This window comes from Typha latifolia, chromosome 8 (assembly GCF_019914945.1).
Source record: "Typha latifolia isolate L0001 chromosome 8, TyphaL0001v2, whole genome shotgun sequence".
Classification (NCBI taxonomy): domain Eukaryota; kingdom Viridiplantae; phylum Streptophyta; class Magnoliopsida; order Poales; family Typhaceae; genus Typha; species Typha latifolia.
Genome location: NC_133093.1, coordinates 3,077,461 through 3,100,599, shown reverse-complemented (window position 1 = coordinate 3,100,599; position 23,139 = coordinate 3,077,461). Strand labels below are relative to the sequence as shown.

Here is a 23,139-nt window from a genome sequence, read left to right as displayed (position 1 = left end):
AAGATTATAATTTTGGGCTAATTCAATTTTATCAAAGGAGTCTGTGGTCTGGGTGTATCTATATTAATTACTCCTATTAGATAATTATTATAGATAAATATAGAAAAATGATATTAAGCAAGTTGCATTTTTTACGAAGGTTATTAATTAAATATTATCTCTCCGACCTTTTGTAAATTTGATAATAGTAATTTGGGCAATAATTTGAGGAGAATATTTTATTACTTTTAATAATGCGTTAGGCCTTGGTACAGCTGTGCCGGCTCTACCTGATTAATAAAGGTAGGAATTATGAGATGGACCTACCCAAGCCTGTAGTGAACCTCAATAAAATTATTTAACAAATTAGTGATAGAAATATTGTGCTCATGCTTTTTATTTACTTTTCTTATCGAGGTGGACTCTGTACTCTATGAGGATGATCTCGTGGCGTAGTTACAACTTATATCGGGAATGCAGTTTAGGCAGATAAAACTTATATAATCTAGGAGCAGTATAGAGAATGAAATATCGTACCGTATGAAATCATCACATTTATAATATGCATGTGCATGCATTTTCCTTACCATTTTTATTACACGTCATGCATGGTAATTTGATACGAATCGGATTTCACCGATGTTGTCTCGAGCATGGATTCACATTAGAACTGTCTTTGTTTCTTGTTTTAATGTTTAATTTCCACGAAAATAAGTTTTCTATAAGTCAAGTTTGAATGCGGGTGGAGTGAGTTCAAATGCGGTTGTGAATGGGTTTTGAGAGTGTACATTGTGCGTTCAAATGCCCCGTTTGAACGCACTATGAACACCTGCATCGCGTTCGCAAATCCAGAGAAGTGAGAAACATGCACGTTCGATCGTGCATTCGCACGCATGCATCGCGTTCGCAAATCCAGAGAAGAGCAAACTCAATGCGTTCGAATGCAGTCGGGCACGTTCGTACGCGGTCAGCGAAATTGTATTGTTTAGGGTAAATTTTGAGTTGTTTGGTTAGCCTCTAAAAGGGATATGGATGGCAACCAGAGATTATTGTTGAAGAATTGAGTTTTGCCTTGCCTCCTTCGTCTTCTTCGCTCTCGTTCTCTCAATCCCCGGCGATGCCGGTTCTAACCTAGACCCTTAGGGGTGGCCCTCTCCTTCCCCTTCTTCCAATCTATCCAACACTTGCCCTAACCCTTCCATCAACCATAACCTTTCCATAAGCACTTTTCACCGGTGCCACCCCACAAACGCCGGTCCACATCCAACCACCATCATCCTAGGATCTCGTGCCTCCATCCACGGATCCTAAACAAACCACCCTGACGCTCGTCCACTAATCGTACGATATCTCGAGATCCCCACATCCGATTCACCTGAAACTTGATTTGTTGGAAAGCTCTTTCCTGGGACTACAATATATCCATCATCGCCTAGGATCTGACAGAGGCATCTTTCGGGATCTTATTTTAAAGTTCCATACCATATCCAGTCCAGATCAGAGAATTGGAAGAGTTTGAACCTTAGCCCAAGGGGAGATCGTATATCGTATCATAATTATATTTTGCAGTTCGGTAGATTTCACATATCATGATGTCTATGCATATTTATTGGGCATGATCATGTGTTTAACACGCAAAACATGACAATGATAAGTGTTACATTATACTTCTTGTATTGTATAATATCATGCAATTTAGATACGAGCACGATCATAAAATGGGTGATTGCTTGTCTCGATAGTACCCGACACCTCCCCAGCCAGGGTTAGGGGCTAGAAATATTATTATACTTATATATATTAGGGCCAACGCCCAAGGCCTCGGTCTGTTAGTCATAGAAAATCAAGTAGTCGTTTCGTTAGGCAATGGGCGATTTACTATCGATCGATGAGAGTCATACACTTTAGGGTGTTGACGATAGAGAGAAAAGGGTAGAATGACATAGACCTAACGATACCCGATGATGCAAGATGAGGGCGTCCGTGAGCGACGATTTATGATTTCCACACGGTGGTGCGATGATGTGGAGCTGAGGGCTCATATGGTAATATTGATATGCGATACTAACCTATGTAATGGGCTTACAACTGAGGTTCTTAGTATACGGTGGCAAACAATTGGTCATGTTGTTTGCCGAGTGATGGGCTAGCGGTTCTATCGCTAGGATCTACCTTCCCTTGTGGGTATGCATGTGGTGCGGGTGTGAAATGATGATGTGGCCTACGAGCGTAGCTTTGCAAGAGCCTAAGTTACAGACTTGGTAGTATGAGAGGATGCATGTTATGTCTTGTAACATTGATTTGGCATCTAGGCGGAGCTTGGTGTGAGCTCAAGTTTGAGGACTTGATAGTTCGGATAATGTATGGTAGGTTATCGATTGCTAATGCATGTGCGCATTGGATGAGCATGATGGGTATGTTGTACTTGTGTATTCTATTTGATTATGATGTGTATATTCATATCTACTTATTATTGCATCATTTATTGTATTACTTTTAGACTACAGAAGTAAAAACTTGTTAGGCTTTATGCTCACTACCTTCTAGTAGAAATATTTTTAGATTAGTAGATGAGCTACAGTTTATGGCGGAGCTGGAGAAGAAATATCATTAATTTCTTTTATTTATTTATTCTTGTAAATTAATCTAAATGGCTTGTAGCCCCTACGTAGAAAATTTCATCTGTCTATGGATATGTATTTTGGGGCTTATTGTGCCCTATGGTCTTATGGGCTTCCTTTTATTTGTTTTATTTGTGAAAATGTGAGCTTTTTTTTGTATATTGTGTTGAAATATTGACCATCAGGTTACATGGTAATCACGTGGGTTCTACCCATATGAGGGGCACGTGTTTGGGGGCGGGTGTTGCATTACTTCTCCCGGACGCAAGCTCTCCTTATTTTTAGATAATGGCTACACTAATTTAGCTTTTGATGTAGGAGAATCTAATTGAAAGTTCTCACTTGAGAATCCATTGGATCTATCTGGTCTAAAGCAGAGAGTTGATCAATGGAACTTATAGATGTTGAGTAGATGTACCTAGAGATTATAGATGCTTTGGCTCTTTTAGATTTCCAACTACTTGCATATTAGGTGAGACAACCTTCCTGAAAACAAGACTATACCACGAATCAAATGAGCTCGCGCAAACTCTAGCACTTAGAAATGCTTAGGCATGATGACAAGCTCATGGTCAAGAATATGAACTTGTGGAAGCATTTCAGAAACCTCTGCCACTTACATGTGATTTGAGCCTAGAGAAATGTCAACAATAGTTGAAGGAATTTGAGCCACTTCAGAGACACCATGTGTGCCATTAGCATTTGTAGAATTCCCACACCGACAGACAATCTATACTCGTAATCCCTTTCCTCTTGTAAATTTCAGAATTTGTGCACTAAAGCATGTAAAGCTGAGACTTAGTTGATGGATGTGGAGGATACGGGGTTTGTGTCTTCTGATTAGACGGTGAGTAGTCTTACCTCTTAGAGAGCTATTATATATTAAGATATATTATATATTATGTATATGCATTCTGTTTTGGCCTCCAACATGATTATATGATCTTATATAAATATGATTATTGTTGAGCATATTTTATCATACGGTTGATTAGACTAGTCTTGGATATGAATAGGCTGATGATATGATCTTCCCTGGATTGGGTATGATCTATCTCGATATCAAATCTATGTAGGACCTTGCATGGAAATTTCAAAGGAGATTCCTGAAGATATAATAGTCGGATCAATGTGAAATTTTGCTAAGTCGTAGCCTTGGAAAAGAGCTTTCCAACGAATCTAATTTCAGATGATTCGGATGGCGAGATTTGGAGATATCTTTAGATAAGTGGGCGAACATCGGGGAGTCCAATCTGCTAGATTTAGATTAGAACATGATTTTGGATCCGTGGATAGGGGCACGTGATCCTATGTGGAATATGGAGGTGGTAGGCTAGTGGTAAAGGGTAGCACCGGTAAGGAAGATGGTGGGGGAAGTTTATGGATGGTGGAAAAGGTTAGCGCGAAGGTAGAGAGAGATTTGAAGAAGAGGGAGGAGTGGGCCGCCCCTAAGGGACTAGGGTGAGTGGCCGGTAGAGGGAGGCTAGAGGCGGTGGCGCCATGGTGGTGGTTGCTGCCGTTGGAGGAGGGAACTAGAGGGAAGGAGTGGAAGAAGATTAGGGCAAGAAACTTAATTCATTGATCGTAATATTTTTGGTTGCCATCCACACCTTAAGAGGCTAACCAAACAAGCAAAAAATAATAATTATTAACCCTAGAAATAGTGGATTTTTGCCATCGCGTTTGAATGGTGTCGAACACATCCAAACGCACAAATTGTGTTTTGTCTATGCGAACGTATGCAGATGTTCGCACACGGGCTTTCGAACGGGGTCGAGCACGTTGGAACACACAATTTGCATTCTTTGTAGATGTGAACGCCTTCAAGCATTCGCAAGGGCATTCGAACGCACCCCTCCCGCATTTGAACACAACATACAGAAACCTTATTTTTTTCTAAATTAAATAACTAACACAATAAGAAAAGACTCCCGTAAGGTGTATCCTTGCTTAAGACAACTCGGTGACGTCTGAATCACATCATCGTATCAATCCACCATACTTTCGCCACTTTGTCCTCAAGGTGTGAAATTGGGGAAGCGGTCCATGATATCTGACTCGAGCTCCCAAGTAGACTCGTCAGTGGGCTTGCCAAGCCACTCGATCAACACTTCCGTCTCCAATCTATATCCATGGCGCCGTCTCCTACGGCTTAAGACTCAGACCAGTTCAACTAGGCTATCTTCCTCTATTGGTTCGGGCAAGGCTGAACCCACCACATGATTAAGCCCGATCTAGGCCTTCAATGCCGATACGTGGAAGATCGGATGGACCCGGGTTCCTTTAGGTAGGTCCAATCAATAAAGCTCTGGACAGATTCATTGTAACACTCGATACGGCCCGTAATACTTGTGACCTAGCTTTTGGTTCAAAATCGGCCTCAATGTGGATTGCGGATATAGTTAGCCTCGAACGAACCCCAATTTACCCACCTCGAACTCGCACTCACATCGGCCCTTGTCATGAGTCTGCTTCATGCAGTTTGAGCTGATGCTAGGTGAATCTTGAGCCATCTCAAGATTTCATATTGGCCCGGAAGTTCTAAGACAAGCTCGGTTCGATCCGATGTTCTGAGTCTATCGTAGGCACGCAAGACAAGGGGGGTGTGCCCATAAACCGCCTCAAAGGGGGTCATGTCGATGTTAGAGTGATAAGTCGTATTGTAAGACACTCGGCCCATTGGAAGAATTTGACCCAATTTCTTGGTCGGTCCGCCACAAAGCAACACAAGTATTGCTCAAGTTTGCGATTCACCACCTCGTTTTGGCCATCCGTCTCGAGGTGATAAGATAAACTAAGGTTGACTCAAGTCCCTTACAATCTAAAAAACTCAGACCAAAACTCGCTGATGAAGAAGTGATCCCGGTCTAACACGATCGTCCTAGGCATCCCATGTAAGCGTGCCACTTCTTGAACAAAAATTTCAGCAACTTTCTTTGCTGAAAACGGGTGCGTCAATGGTATAAAATGAGCGTATTTGCTCAGCCTATCCACCACAATGAACACCACTGACTAACCTTGAACCTCCAACAGCCCTTCGATGAAGTTCATGGAGACGTCCTCCCAAATTTGCTCCGATATAGGCAGCGGTTGCAATAGCCCGCTTGGTTTGAGCGTCTTCGACTTGACACGTTGGCAGATTTGGCATTCGCGCACATATTTCTTCAAATTCGACTTCATTACTATCAATGTATAGCTTTGGGCTAGCCGCTTGCAGGTGTGTAAGATACCTTCATGGCCTACTATAGGGGTATCATGGAAGCGTGCCACAAATAGTCTCCGCAGCCCCTCGTCTACAGGTACCTTGATCCGTCCGCGCTCGAGCACCATCCCGTCGCGCTCCTCGTGCTCAGGGTGGCTTGATGGGTTCTCTCTCGGCTCCTCCATGAGTTAGACCAGATCGTGATCCTCTGCACTAGTTCTCTGCAGATCTGAAATGAAAGGAAAGGTTGGTGCTGAAAAAGAAGTGAACTCACTTGCATCCGGTTGGCGCGAAAGGGAATCAGCGGCTTGGTTCTCAATCGCCGTTTTGTAGACTAGCTCGTAGTCATACCCAAGGAGCTTCATGACCCACCGTTGCCGTGCCGGGGTGTGCACATGTTCCTCTATCAAATAGGGTAGCTTCGTTGGTCCGTGCGGATAGTAAACCGTTGGCCAATCAAATATGGTCATCATTTGGTGATGGCGTGCAGAACTGCAAGCATTTTTCTCTCGTAGGTGGATAAAATGTCACGATTAGTTAAGCATCTTTCTTTTGGGTCAACGCAGATTTGATGGTACACCACTCTTAAGTCAAGCTTGCTGCTGAAGTATGCCGACCCTGTGAATTCGTCCAGCAGCTCCTCGATCATTGGTATTGGGTACCGGTCTTTGATTGTGATGACATTTAAGGCTCAGTAGTCGACACAAAACTGCCAACTCCTATCTTTCTTTTGAACTAGCTGATATGATCTCCCCTTAGGCTAAGGTTCGATCTATCCCATTTTCAGATCTGGACAGAATCTGGCATGGAACTTTGGAAATAGATCCCAGATGAAATTTTGAAATGTTGTAGTGCTTGAAAAGAGCTTTCCAACAAAGCTAGTTTTAGAGAAATCGGACAGTGGGATCTTGAGAGATCGTCCAAAAAGTAGACAAACATCAGGGAGTCCATCTATGGATCCGTGGATGAAGGCACGAGATCCTAGGTGTTGATAGATGGTGGTGGACCGGCGATAATGGGGTGACACCGATGAGTAAGTGGAGATGGAAGGATTATGGATGATGAATGGGGTTAGGGCAAGGTGATAGACAGATTGGAAGAAAGAAGAGGAGTGGGCCAACCCTAAGGGACTAGGGTGAGTGGTCGGTCGAGGGAGGTTCAAAGTGGCGGCGCCGGAGAACAAGAGAATGAGAGAGAAGAAGATGAAGGAGACTAGGGCAAAACTCCATTCATTCAATAATGACTCCTTGGTTGCCATCCACACCTTTAGAGGCTAACCAAATAATTCAAAAATGTCAATTATTAACCCTAGAGATAGTGGATTTTTGCCGATCGCATTCGAACGTGCTCGATCGCGTTCGAATGCACATTTTACGTTCTCTGTATTTGCGAACCTGATGCAGGCATTCACAAACGCGTTCAAATGCACCCCACCCGCGTTCGAATGCGACATATAGAGATAGATTTTGTGTGCCAGATGTGAGTGAACTCCGAAAGAAAAATTTGGAGGAGGCTCATCAGACTTCTTACAACGTCCACCCTGGGGAGATGAAGATGTATCATGATGTTCGCAAGTCTTTTTGGTGGCCAGGACTGAAGAGGAGCATAGCAGAGTTTGTATCCCGATGCCTGACATGTCAGCAGATAAAAATTGAGCACCAAAGACCTGCAGGGACTCTTAGACCTCTACCCATTCCTAAGTGGAAATGGGAGCATATTACTATGGATTTTGTGGTTGGGCTACCGAAGACTATAAAGAAGAAAGATTCCATATGGGTAATTGTTGATCGGTTGACCAAGTCTGCTCATTTTCTTCTATTTAACACCACAAATTCCATGGAGCAGCGGGCTACCTTATTTCGAGATGAGATCTTTGCTCGCCACGGGACTCCTATGTCTATCACCTCAGATCGAGACCTTAGATTTACATCTAGATTGTGGCAGCAATTTGCTAGATCTCTAAGTACCAAATTTCAGTTCAGCGCAGCTTATCATCCTCAGACCGACAGCCAGTCAGAGTGGACGATCCAGACATTGGAGGACATGTTGCTTGCTAAAATTCTGCAACTTGATAGAGATTTGATTACTGAAAATCTGTTGCTTGATAAAAAAAGAAAGAATTTTGACTCATTCTGATTTAGATAAGAAAGAAAGTGATTAGTAGATCATGGTTTGACTTAAGCATGACTTGATAGATGAGAGGTAGATTCATTTGATTAGTAGTGACTAAGCCTAATTTTGGTTTGAGCCTAAATTTGACCATTTTTAGTGATTAAATAAGATTTAATTGATCAAAGGTCTACATATAACTAAAATACAATAATTAGTTAAAATAAAATATTAATGTTGATAATTTGGGCGTAACAAATATTGCAATTATGAATTTAACAAATACCCCCAAACCAAGATTTTTGCTAGTCCTCGAGCAAAATAGAAGAACGAAGAATTTGAAAAATAAAATAAAATAAAATTCTAACTCACTTTCGCAGGCATCGTGATTGCATTTAGCATATGCAACAAGCCTTTAAACCCCTAGCTTCTACTAGTGGACAAGCTGTGTTTCGTGAGGGTTTGTAGTGAATTTATCTACAAAATTCATTAAGTCAATTAAACAAAAGAAAAGAAAGAAAATATGAGACTCAAGTAATTAAAAAAATCTTGAAAAGAAAACAATAAAATCACCTAAAATTTTGCTCCTTATTGATTATGTAACAACATTTAGCAAAATCAACCCAGGAATACTAACAATTACATCCACTCAGATCAGCAAATCTCAAACTTTGTAATTACCCTCAAGACCCCATACTAAGAATATACACAGGTAAATACTAGTAAACTTTCACAAATGTAGGCAAGGTATCCAATTATCTTCTCACTTAGCATTAATATACATTCTAATCTTATTGAAACTATTCATTCTCCTAAAATCATAATAGAAAAGCATGCTGCAATTAAACACAAGGAGATAGATCCATATCTGAATCACATTGGAACACAAGGGTATATATGTATAATATGCTTTATTACAATCTTAATTTTCTTATTAACTTAACTTGGAATTTCATGGTTCAGCAATGCTAGTGTTATTTTTGCTTTCTAGATGGTCCTTGTAGCGAGGATTCTGCTAGTGGATTTGACCGCTAGGTGATGAGGCACCCCTCGGGCATCACACCTTGAACCAAAAAGGCGGTATATAACTAACAACCATGAATTAGAGATGGTAACTCTGCCTTTTGACGCGAACACTTCCCGAGTGGTTACGTGAAGGCCCGATTACTCAGTAGAGATACTATTGCTCTAACATCAATTATACTTTTTTGTATTTCAATCAACTTGATATATTTATCATTAGCATATTATACATTCAACCTACATGTGATCTGAAAATTTCTCTTGAATAATTAGCATGAAACTCTATGATGATAGATCGAGAATTACTAAGAATACCAGATATTTTATACTGATCCTTGCATTTATTTCAGAAACATAATGGTAATGAGACTACATTCTGAGGATTGCATCACTAAAACACATGTCCCATTAGTTTTTTTTAAAAATAAGTGTATAAAAATAGAATGAAAAAAATAGGATTTATGCTTCGCTTAATCAAAACATCACTTCGTGTTTGATCCTCGCTTTCTAACCCAATTGACTCTGCTAAATACCACTACATATTCTAAGGAGCAAAAACACATAGAAAAGTCCTAAAAAAACAAAACATAACTACAAGTAACTGAAAAGAAAAGTCCTAAAAAAAAGAAAAAGATATGAAATTTCACCCCCAATCTAAATTCTACATTGTCCTCAATATAAGAAAATAAAGCACAAAAAATGGTAGAATCTGAGAAGGATAATTTATACTACAAGCTTCCTCATGTCAAATGATGTACATATAATAATAAAAATAAATCAAATAACAATGTACAAAAATAATCTCTAGCGGATATAGAGATTAGCCTTGATAATTAGGATCTTCTAGAAGTGCTTCTTCCACTTCTCGATTGCGCAATTCTAAAAATGGTTTAAGCTTTTGACCATTTTTAGGGTTTTCAATCTCGACAGCTCCATAAGGATAGACAGTGCGTATAGTAAAAGGGCCCATCCACTTACTTCTCAATTTTTCAGGAAAAAGATGTAAACGCGAATTATAAAGTAGGACTTTTTGACCAAGACTAAATGATTTTCTCAAAATGTGTTTGTCATGATATCGTTTCATTTTATCCTTATATCTTTTAGCACAGTCATAAGCATCATTTCTAGTTTCCTCTAATTCATTCAATTATAATTTCCTATGAGCACCTGCCTTATCAAGATCAAAATTTAGTTGCTTAATCGCCTAATTAGCTCGATGTTCTAGCTCAACAGGAAGGTGACAAGCCTTACCAAACACAACTCGATATGGGGACATCCCAATAGGAGTTTTAAATGCAGTTCGATATGCCACAATACATCACTAAGCCTTAATGACCAATCTTTCCTAGTGGGGTTAACCATCTTCTCCAAAATTCTTTTTATCTCTCTATTGGATATCTCGACCTGGCCGTCAGTTTGGGGGTGATAGGGAGTGGCAACCTTATGTATGACAAAATGTTTAAACATAAGTCTTTTAAAAACTTGATTGCAAAAATATTTCCCTCCATCGCTTATAACGCGGCATATCAAAACGAACAAAAACATTGTCTTTCAAAAACTTGATTACAACTTTGTGATCATTTGTTCTACAAGCTATAGCTTCAACCCATTTTGAAAAATAATCTACAGCAACAAGAGTGTACTCATAATCAAAAGAATTTGGAAATGGTCCCATGAAATCTATACCCCAGGCATAAAAAATTTCAACAATTAAAATTGGATTGAGCGACATCATGTTCCTCTTTGAAATACTCCATAGTCTTTGACATCTCTCACAAACTTTGCAATACTCATGAACATCACGAAAGATGGAGGGCCAATAAAACCCATATTGCAAAATTTTTGCAGCAGTCTTTTTAGAGCTAAAATGACCCCCACAGGCTTGATCATGACAAAAAGAAATGATTTTATAAAAATCATCATTAGGCACACATCTCCTAATGATTTGATCTGGGCAATACTTAAACAAGTATGGGTCATCCCAAAAAAAGAACTTGACCTTGGCTAAAAATTTGGACTTATCTTGCTTGGTCCAATAAGGAGGCATTTGACCAGTAGCAAGATAGTTGACAATATCAGCATACCATGGTAGCTGAGGAGCACTCATTAGCTGCTCATCGTTAAAGATAACAGATATTGGTTTGGATTCATAAGATGATTCTAGGATAAGCCTAGATAAGTAATCTACAACAACATTTTCAGAACCTTTTTTGTCCCTAATTTCAAGATCAAATTCTTGTAGCAATAGAATCCAACGAATTAAACGGGCTTTAGGATCCTTTTTAGAGAGAAGATACTTTAGTGCTGCATGATCAGAATAGATGATGACTTTAGACCCTAGGAGGTAGGATCTAAATTTGTCTAAAGCAAACACAACTGCTAGCAACTCTTTCTCAGTAGTGGAATAATTTAGTTGTGCATCATTCAGGGTTTTACTAGCATAATAGATCACATGTGGTAACCTATTAACCCGTTGTCCTAAAACCGCTCCAATTGCATAGTCAGATGCATCGCACATAATCTCAAAAGGCTCATCCCAATTTGGTGGTTGAGTGATAGGAGCAGAAGTTAGTTCAGTTTTTAAGTGTTGAAAAGCCTTAAGACATTCTTCATTAAAGATAAATTGAGAATCCTTAGTCAGTAAATTACATAAAGGGTATGATATCTTACTGAAATCCTTAATAAATCGTCGGTAAAAACCTGCATGACCCAAAAATGATCGAATTTCCTTCACAATCCGAGGTGATGGAAGGTTAGAAATTAAGTCAACTTTAGCCTTATCGACTTCAATCCCATCTTTAGAAATAATATGTCCTAGAACAATTCTTTTCTTCACCATAAAGTGACATTTTTCCCAATTAAGCACTAGGCTTTTCTCTTTCCACCTTTCTAAGACTAGAGACAGGTGGTGCAAGCATTCATTAAATGATGATCCAAAGACAGAAAAGTCATCCATAAAAACTTCCAAGAACCATTCTACCATATCTGAGAATATGCTAATCATGCACCTTTGAAAGGTACTAGGAGCATTGCATAACCCAAAAGGCATATGACGATAGGCAAATGTTCCAAAGGGGCAAGTAAATGTGGTCTTCTCTTGATCCTCAGGTGCTATAGGGATTTGGTTATAGCCAGAATAACTATTTAAAAAACAATAATAAGCATGTCCGACTAACCTTTCAAGCATCTGATCAATGAAAGGAAGGGGAAAATTATCCTTCCTAGTTACAACATTAAGTTTTCGGTACTTAATACAAACATGCCACCCTGTTTGAACATGAGTGGGTACTAACTCATCGTTCTTATTTTGCACTACTGTAATGCCAGACTTCTTAGGCACAATATGAATTGGACTCACCCATGCACTATCCGAAATTGGGTAGATAATACCCACATCTAATAATTTTAGTACTTTAGCTCTAACAATATCTTTCATCATAGGATTTAACCTCCGTCGCAGTTCACGAGATTTTTTTGCATTTTCCTCCTAATGGATTCAATGCATAACCACATCAGGATTAATTCCCTTGATATTAGCTATGGTCCATCCTATAGCTTCCTTGTATTTTTTTAAGACACTCACAAGTTTTTCCTCCTATTCCTTACCCAAATCAGATGATATAATAACAGGAAGGGTTTTAGAAGAGCCTAAAATTACATACTTAAGAGTATCAAGTAGTAGTTTAAGATCTAACTTTGGAGGTTTTATGATAGACGGAGGAGTTGGGAGTGAAGATGGTGGAAGAAGTTCAATCTTGGGCTGCCATTTATTAAAATCCATAAGAGGTGCAGACTTTAACAATGCATTGACCTCCTCAAAAGAAGTTTCCCAATCAAAATCACCGTCAAAATATAAAAGACACTTTTCTAAAGGATCCTCAACATTTGCTTGCTCATTTATGCTCTCTAATAGGCCTTCAATCATGTCAATCTCAAAAACATCATCAGTTTCAGGAGGTTAATGGCTAACATCAAAAACATTTAATTCAATAGTCATATTGCCAAAAGATAGCTTTATAATCCCATTTTGACAGTGAATGACTACATTAGCAGTGGCTAAGAATGGCCTTCCTAAGATCACAAGGATATGATTGCTCGGGTTTTGGACAAGTTCAGTATTAAGGATTATGAAATCCACAGGAAAAATGAACTTGTCTACCTTAATCAGAACATCCTCTATGATGCCTCAAGGATATTTGATAGAACGATCTGTCAAAGACAGTTTAATTTGAGTTGGCTTCAAATATCCAAGACCTAATTGCTTGTAAACTGAATACAGCAAAAGATTAACACTTGCACCTAAATCCAAAAGGGCTTTATCAATGACATGATTGCCAATAACACATGAAATAGTAGGACAACCTGGATCTTTAAACTTAGGTGGAATGTTGTTTTGGATGATTGAGCTTACTTGCTCAGCTAGGAATGCCTTCTTTTGCACTTTTGATTTTCTTTTTTGAGTGCAAAGATCCTTCAAAAATTCAGCGTAAGTAGGTACTTGCTTAATGACATCGAGTAATGGAATGTTAATTTCAACTTGCTTAAACAATTCTATCATCTCACTAAAGTTTGTTCCTACTTTAGCCTGAGTTAGTCTTTGGGGAAATGGTGCTTTGGGAATAAAAGTCTGCTTAGATGAATTTCTAGACTTAGGTAGAGACTGTCTTGGGTTGCTAGAGTCAAAGGTTATAGTTCCAAATGAACTATCATGATTATTTTGCGGGACATAGATTTCTTCACCCTCTGAGATAGACTTTTCATGATTTGGCACTTCAATCTTATTGTTGACTAGTTTTCTAGACTGAAGGGTAATGATTGATTGAACTTGTTCGTTGTGCACACTTGAGGTGGATGGTCGGCTAACCTCATATTGGCCCTTTGGGTTAGGAATGGGTTGACTAGGAAATTGGTTAAGAGGAGAGGCATAAGCGACAGGCTGAGTAGGAGGACGAAATTGGTTAAATCCTAGAGGTCCTCCTTGGTTTATTTGAGGCTGCTGTGGCCTCCAAGAAAATTTCGGGTGATTTCACCAATTTTGATTGTATGTTTCAGAGTAAGGACTATTGAATGGCTTTCTAAATTGATTTAGGGCATTCACTTGTTCATTGAACCCATCTTGATACCCTAAGGAAGGGCAAACTATTGCAGTGTGCATGGGACTGGCACAAACACTACAAACTTCAGATTGCACTTGATTTATCGGTTTCATAGTTTGACTTAACACAAGGGCATCAACTTTCCTAGACAAACTATCTAGTCGTGCATTTATACTTACATCAGGTTGAACTTTATATTCTCTTAAACTGTGACGTCCCTCGACTTTCAGTACTAAAATCCCATTGTTGGGAATTTTCAACTATTCTTTCAAAAAGAGCCCAAGCTTCAGGTGTGCTCTTAGCCATGAATGACCCGCTGCTCATGGACTCAATCAGATTACAATTTGTGTCAGTTAGACCATTGTAGAAATATTAGACTAACCATCATTTGTCAAAATTGTGATGAGGGCACTTAATTTGAAGATCCTTAAACCTTTCCCATGACTCATGAAATTTCTCTTCCGCTTTCTGCTTGAAAGTGGAGATGGCCAATCTATATTAGTTCGTTCTAGGCATAGGGTAAAATTTGGACAAAAATTTATAGTTCAGATCTCTCCAAGTGGTGATTGAGTTAGGCTCTAAGTGATTCAACCAAGCTCTTGCTTGATCTTTCAATGAAAAAGGAAAGAGCCTTAGACTAACAAATTCATCAGAAAAGTTTTGAAATTTGAATGTTGAACAAATATCCAAGAATTCATCAACATGAGAGTATGTATTCTCATTTTCCTTACCATAAAAGGTAGGAAGCAATTGAAGGATGGTAGGTTTTAATTCAAAATGAATTGCATCAGTATTAGGTAACACAATGCATTTTGAAGGTTGGGTTCCATTAGGGGCAAATTGCTCTTGTAAAGTTATGGTATCATCATGAACCGATTGATGGTTTTCAGTCATTTCTTCCCTAGCAAGCCGACCTGAACTATCTCGAACCCAACCAATTTCTAAGTTTAAAACAAAATCTTCACAAACACAAATCTTACCAAGTAAATCACAGTCAACAGTTTGTGTTTTTAAAGTATAATATGAAAGTAAGCAAATTTTTTTTCAATTCTAATCTTATAAAGAATCACTTCTCTCCTAATTAGAGAGCTCCTACTCCCTTTTAGAGTAAGCTAGAGGATTACCAGTTAAGGCCTACCAAAACACAACCAGGTAAGTTCCCAGGGATACTAGTGGGCGCTGGCCTCTTTAGAATACCAATTTCCTTAGGCACCTCAGTATGGCTCTCCTTCTTGATAGGACTTACCTAGACATTGTAATTTGGAAGGTGCTCACTGGGCTTACCAAAAGATAACTCTTTCCGAGAGGTTCCTATGAGCTATGTGAAATCCTTTGGCCGACATCTACTTGATTTTAAGTTAGATGTTTGGCTTGGGTTTTAAAATGAAAGCGGATGATTAACTTAAGTGGGCAAGAATGGGGTGATTAAATCCACTCCTTATCTTGGTGAGGTTTGTGCCCTTACTAAATATTTTATGCAAATATGAATGCACAAATAATCACGCAGAATTAGTTCAAAACCCACTGACAGGAGATTCGTGGGTAGGGTTAAGAAAATTTCAGGTGTAATTTTATGGCCATGTGTTTGTCTTCCATAAGCACCGCATCTTCGAAGGCCTCCTTTAAAGTTCTAAGCCTTAAAGCCTTCACATCGGCTTGTATGTCTCCCTGCAACCCGGAGATGAAAGTGATGCAAAGTTGCTGATCCGCCCATGGTGGATGACATCGGCTACTTATCCTCTCAAATTATTTTTGGTAAGCCCCAACCGTGATCTTTTGCACCGTCTTTGAGAGGAGAGCATCAAAGTCTTCATACCCCGACGCTCCAAATTGTCATGTGATATCGGCACAAAAGTCAGCCCAAGTTTTGATAGCCTCATTGGCATTGGCTGCTCGAAACCAATGAAGCGCCTCATCTTCAAGGTGGAAGCTTGCAAGCGTCACCTTGTATTCTTCCGCCGTACCTTGGTATGCAAAGAATTGCTCCGCCCTATACAACCAATCGATCGGATCACCACCTTTGAACTTGGGAAATTCGAGACGCACGATTTGTCCACGGATGCTATTGTCTTGTTCTGGATCATTTCCAAGTCCTTGTCTAACCAGAGAAGGATGCACCATGAAGGGTTGATGATCGCTCCTTCGGTTTTGATTAACTCGCCGTGGTTCCGGATCATGTTAACCCGCCCACGGATCTTGATCTCCAAGATGGTCTCCATAGTGGTTCGCTCTTCGGATGGGTTCACCTGCAACTAGGCCTGGTGTAACCATCCTTGCTTGTATCTGCCCATAGGGTGGTGGCAGCAACGGCTCTTGTGGTTGCAAAGGCTGAACCGGTGACGATGGGTTCATGGGTGTGGACTCGCGTCGTGGGGTCGACGGTGCGTTCCCGTTCGCCATGGCTTCCCTTGTCGCCCGTAATTCCCGCATCATCTCCATCATCATCTAGTTGTTGATGGCCATTTGTTTCGGATAGAACCCCAACACGGCTTGAACACTAGGTTCTTCCATATTCCGATTAGATCGGGTGGTTCCGCGGGTGGAAGTCCCTGCAACCGTTTCCCCCTCCTCTATTAGGAGAATCTCTTCTTTATCTCATAAGAAGCGCTTGTCCAAGGAACGATGGCTCTGATACCAAACTTGTTACGATCTCCCCTTAGGCTAAGGTTTGATCTCTTCCAATCTCCTGATCTGGTGTCGAACACCTACTCCCGATGACTTTGACTATAAACTTGCTTCATGTGATTTTGAGCAAGTTTAAGATGGGCACGCAACCTCCTCAATGTGGCGTCTCTATCCATCAAGGCTAAGTCCACCTCTGTCCGATCTGCAGATGCCACTAGGTCATAAGCGTGTAATGTTAGAGCCATGTGCTATGGTGGGCGGTGTTGTAAGACTACTCCGCCCATGGTAAGAACTCCACCATTGTCTCAGCATCTCTCCAACAAAGCACCGCAAGTACTGCTCAATGCCTCGATTGACCATCTCAGTTTGGTCGTCCGTCTATGGATGGTAGTTTCAATCGAGTCCCTTGCGATCTAAAAACTCCATCCAAAAGTCGCTCATAAATACACGATCACGATCTGAGACAATCGTATGTGGCATGCCATGTAATCGAGCAACATCTCGAATGATCAATGCCCATGATCAACAGAAGACTACTTACTATGTCTAACAATAGACACTGTTAATACTTCACCTTATTTCTCGAATGAAGATAGATTATTATACATACAAGAATCTAAACATAGAATCTTTAGTTACTTAAAAAGAATTAAAGATAACAGAACAGCTAAATTAGGTGAATTATACAGCATCATACCAATTGAACGGGATACCTGCACTCCACTCCCAAGTTGCATGCTAGTTTGGTGTTCGTGAGGGTGTAACTGTATTGTCAAGTGACCTTGCGTCCGATGCAAAATCAGAAGTTAGCACATCACTACTTTAGTTCGTTTCGAGTATTAGAGTGTATTGGTTCGGTTGCGTATCATTTGGAGCTACCTGAGGGGTTGAGAGTGCAACCTGTCTTCCATGTTTCATTGCTAAGGGAGCGGATTGGAGATCATGAGGTCGTTAGATCAATTCTACCAGAGATATTTGAGGAGATAGAGATCGTAGAGCCAATTCGTGTACTTGCTAGGCGTCGACGACGCCATGGTACCAAATTAGAGATGGAGATTCTAGTCGAGTGGCTTGGCAAGCCATCCAATGAGGTGACATCTTGAAGCGTTTCCCCGACTTTACACCTTGAGAACAAGGTAGGGGAAGCGTAGTGGGGCTAATACACTTAGTTAGAGTATTTTCTTATTGGATTAGTTATTTATTTTTATTAAAATATATTTTTTGTAGATCGCATTTGAACGCGGTTGGGGGTGTGTTCGAACGCCTTTGCGAACGCCCGCATCACGTTCGAACATCTGCATCACATTCGCATCGACAAAGAACGTCTTTTGTACGTTCGAACGCGATCGGGCGTGCTCGAATGCGATCGGTGGGAGTCCACTAGAATTAGGGTTAATAATTATTATTTTGGCTTGTTGGCTAGTCTCTATAAAGGTGTGGATGACAGCCAAAATCAGAATGCTATTAGAATATTGGTTTCTTGCCTCTCTATCTTCTTTGTAGTCTCTGTACCCTAATCTCCCTTCTCCCTCTTCACCAATCTACCACCTCTATCGTTGGCAATGTCTCTCCTAACTTCTAATCTCTCTTGTCTTTCAAGTCCTCCCTCTTTTCTTGGGATCTCAACCACTTTTTCCCTTTCGTCTTTATTCCTTAAAACACATCAACCATCCACCCTCATCTCCATTATCATCCATAATCCTACATCCACCCCATCCGTTACCACCACCATCATATGCACTATATTGTATTTTCGTCCTAGTTGCAGTCCAAATCTGTAAAGGGCATAAATATGAAAAATGTAGATCAGGGAGTTACGGATCGATCCCACTTGGTTTCGTAATTTGATAACTATGAAAGAATATTTGGTGAATATTTTTCTTCGGTTGCGCGGACTGCTTTCTACAATAAATCTAAATCTTGGAGGAATCATTATGTAACCTATCACTTTTATATACACTTTATTTGTCAATATATATTTTGAACTATTATTATAATTGTCAGAATAATTATTTTCTTTTTGAAAACACTATTTCATCAATTAAAACTAATTGTAGATGATTTAAACTAAAATAATATATATAAAAAGACTCTTTTATGCCTTTGTTATAATCTGATTAGGTAGGTTAAGATAGATAAGTCGATTGAGTCGAATTGAGTCAATTTGAGTTAGTTAGTTAGCTTTATTTTATTATTTTAAATTTTAAATAAATCGGACAATCAATGTGAATTCGATCCGTTAGGATTTTTACTCCTATAATTTGGAGTGGACAAGTGTTGATAATGATAATTGAATTGATCATTCAATGAATATGAATTTAGCTATATTATTCTTTTTGTCTTTATCTTTTACCTTAACCGTTAGATTACCTTTATCGTTCTAAGAGTAGATCATAACCATAGAAGCATTTCGATCTTTCAAACCCTAGCCATCTTTCTTTACCAATAGCCACCTTACCTTACAGCCTTTCACCACAACCCTTGAGACAATCCGATATGTCTTGGACAGATATTTACTATTTTAACCTACTTCCACTATTTCATTTATAATATTTTATTCTTACATTGGATTTATGTGAAATTATAACCATTGGAACCCTAACTTATGAGGCTACAACCACATAAAATAACACAATTTTCTTACCTCTAGATTGGTCCAGATCTAGTTCGTAATATTAGTATCAAAGCCGACGTTCCTCGGACGATAGTTAACACACAATCCAAGACGAACGAGGAAGGAGCGACCATTGAGGGTCAGGAACTCATCTCCATTCATGTGAGAGTTTCCCTGGTGCCATCACCGCCGCCAGCAATCGCCGATGACAAGCCACCCATGTGGGTCAAGGCATTAATAAAGTCCATCGACTCATTGAGAGAATCATCGAAGGAGAGCTCTGAAAGGATTAAGAAGGTGATCCAAGCCTTGATGGCCATTATCCTAGCATAGTACATCCACCCCATGTTGCTAGCGCCGCTGGCCACAATGGAAATAGCCCAACCATGGCCATCAACTTTAAACCGTGAGGGAGGTGGAGAGGAGCCCTAAACCGCATCAACCATAACTCCTTCGACCTCGATGGAGCCCCCTCCCCCCACCACCACAGAGCCTCCCATACATTACTACCATACTAGCTCCACCTACAGCAATAGCCGCGGGGTTATCGTCCTCACCTACGGTGGTAGCTAGGGCTAAAAACCCTAGCTTCCCACTAGTGGTGATCTAGCCTCTACCGACATTGAACTCCACGTCCATCACCTTCCTTAGACCACCCACACTGGAGATGTGGCCTCTATTTGTGCCAACAACCGCCGAAAGACCGCTGATAATAGCAGCTATTGTTGTAGAAAACCTGACGGTCCGATGCTCCCACAACTGATGACGGCCATGGCTAGCTTCCTTGAGCTGATTGCTAGCCAATGGTGGTAGCCGGTCGGTTGGCCATACCTAACAGCCACTACAATGGGAAGCTATCCCTATGTTGGTGTGGCTCCGCCATAGCTTTTTGCTGCTATCGGTCCCTTATAGTAGGGCCATGGGTCCTTTCCGTAGTCGCTAGGGGTTGGTGGACCCGTCGGTGATGTACCATGGCCGCTACTACACTAGCTCTAGCCCGAGCTCGAGTTTGGCTTTCCACCGCTGCTCGGCACCATTTAGCTGCTAGGTGGACCTATCAGATGGCAATTACCACTAGCCACTTACCCTATCCAGCCGCCACCAAGGCTACAGTGGCCACCACTAGATCTTATCCGTTAGGATTTTTACTCATATAAATAGGAGTGGACATGTGTTGATAATGGTCATTGAGTCGATCATTGATTGAGCCATATTATTCTTTTCGTCTTTATATTTTATTGTAACTAATAAATCACATTTATCTTTCTAGGAGTATATTATAGTTGTAGAAGCATTCTGATCTTCCAAACCTTAGCCATCTTTCTCCATCAGCAGTCACCCTACCTTACAACCGTCTACCACTATTTTGGCTGTCTGCCACCCTCCGACAACCGTCGAAACATTAGATATTTACTATTCTACCCTATTTCAACCTTTTTCCACAGTTTCATTTATAACTTTTCATCCCGATTTTGAATTCTCATTAAACTATAACCATTGGAACCCTATCTCACGAGGCTACTACCACATAAAATAGTACAATTTTCTTACATTTATATCTGTCCAAATTCGGTTCATAACATCCTTGTATATATATTTGTTTACAATTGTCCAAACCTATCTAATGTTTAATATACAAGAGTAAATAAGTGACAAATAATTTACATTCTAAATTTCAGGAAGGAAGAGTATTTTTGTCCTACGTACTTTCTTATCTTTAACAACTACCTTTTAGGAATATTCATTGGACAGTCTCTCGAAAATTATCTATAAGGACAATTCTCAATGGCTCGAGATTTAAATAGCAATTATTATATTTTTAAATAGAAATTATATCTCATCGTTGTGTGATTAGGTTTGAATTTATTTTACTCCTGTATAATTTTATTTATGGTATTTTATTTTAAATTAAAAATAATGGGTCTACGGTGTAGAGATTTATATCAGGTCAGGTGAAAATATTTATTAAAGACAAAGTTTTAGAAGATTAAATAAGCTTTTTAGTTCATCTAAAATAATATCAATGAGAATTCTGATAACAAATTATAATAAAATTATATATTTATTTAAAATATTTGTTATATTTTTATTATCTGAAAATTTATTCAATTCTCTATAGATCTTCAAATTTGACCTGTAATTAGATTAAATAAAATTACAAGGGAGCGAAGTGAATTTAAACATAATCAAATTGGGATAAAATATAATTTCCTCTATTTCAAAATATATATACGGCATCAATTAAGTAAAAAAGCCTTTTAATTAGTCATTTATAATCTTAAAAAAAAGAACTCAATAATTTATCATAAGTTCACAGTGAGTGCTCGGAAGTCAAATCATTTATGTAAATACAACTAAATGAACATAAGGATGAAATCGATGCCATGTTCCTTCAGTTTGTAATTACCAGGAAGAGCACTGCTTAGCAAGGAAAAAGACGCAGTTCGCAGCATAAAATTATTCCAAGATAAATTATATATGTCTTGGAATAGAGTTGAACTAAGAGGAGAGTAAGACAATCACAACTTTATTAAGTTTATATTAATAAAGTTATATTAAAATGAGTATATTTTAAATGAGTGTATACTATTTTACTATTAAAATACTATTTTAACCTTTCATTCAAAGTTTATATTAAAATGAGTATATTTTAAATACATTAGCTATCGGCTTATAACCTCTGCAGAGAAATACTAAACTTATAGAAGTTTTATGTAACTGGTAAATCATTGAAGAGTTCGACGCAGAATATTTTTTAATTTATAATTTATTTATTAATTACATAAACTTGTGAGAAACAAAGAGTATAAACTAGAGAAAAATATTAGATCGAGATCTGAATAAGATAAATACAAGTCAAATCCTCTCACATTCTTCACTCTCCTCAATATTTATATCTTTACGTTATTCTTAATTCTCATAAAAAGAATTACGACAAAGCTGTGAAAAGATTGATATTAAAATACTGATAAATTCGATCATTTTTTCTAGGAAGCGCATGTGATGATAACTAACGTATCCATAATACACCATTTTAGATAATAATTTTAGGAGGTGGATTATTTGGATAAATAAGTTTGCGACCAGAGCTAGCTTGATCAAATACTGTAACCCGTCGTTCACTGATGAAACTCCCCAACTACAACATGGCCTTGGCCGGGGCTCGGCCCGGCTTGCTTGATCCCTCCGAACCTATCAAGATACTGGAAGTTGTGGCCGCCGCCACCTGCGCTTGGCCCCTTGTTCTTCGCCGCCGTGATCGTCGAGACCTCATAGACGAACCCCTCGAGTTCTCCGATCCTTAGCCTGGACGCCGCAGACATTGCGTTGGAGAATACCAGGAGGAGCAAGAAAAGGAACCCGCGAATCTTTGGCGGCGTTATAGGCATTGGTTGCTTGCTATGCTAGCAACTAATGGGATATCCTTTGAGCTGTCTATTTATAGCAACATAAGATAGTGGAGGAGTTGTTCGTCTCCGGATACAAAGGAATGGTGTCTATTTTCTTAAGCGTGGATACGAGGAAAGTCATTGGAGTTTCATGGTGTCCAGGGTGGAAGGTATAAATAAATATAATGATGTGAGAGGACTTACGTTAAAGGCAAAAAGGAGAAAAATGGAGAAAACTAAGGCATTGATAGCAGAGTAACAAATAAATAAATTGGTCTGCTCGTCAGCCGCTCAGCTCGGCTTATTTTCGACTCAAATTAAACTCTCTTTTTTTTAATAGATAGAGCTTGAAGTCAAAATTCAGGCTCTTTCGATAAATGGATCGAGCTGATGCTGGTGGAAAATTTTGCCAGTTTGATACCAATATGAGAACTTTTAATAGATTGGGTTTAAATGAATTGACCCATCTAAAATGTTATTA

At 39.3% G+C, this 23,139-nt stretch overlaps 1 non-coding gene across 1 annotated transcript; it reads left to right on the top strand.

The window, feature by feature from the left end:
• Window positions 1-14,424: 14,424 nt before the first annotated feature.
• On the top strand, window positions 14,425-14,531 carry LOC140794548 (small nucleolar RNA R71). The gene has a single exon (XR_012110161.1). It is a non-coding gene; the product is annotated as a small nucleolar RNA R71 (small nucleolar RNA).
• Window positions 14,532-23,139: the final 8,608 nt, after the last annotated feature.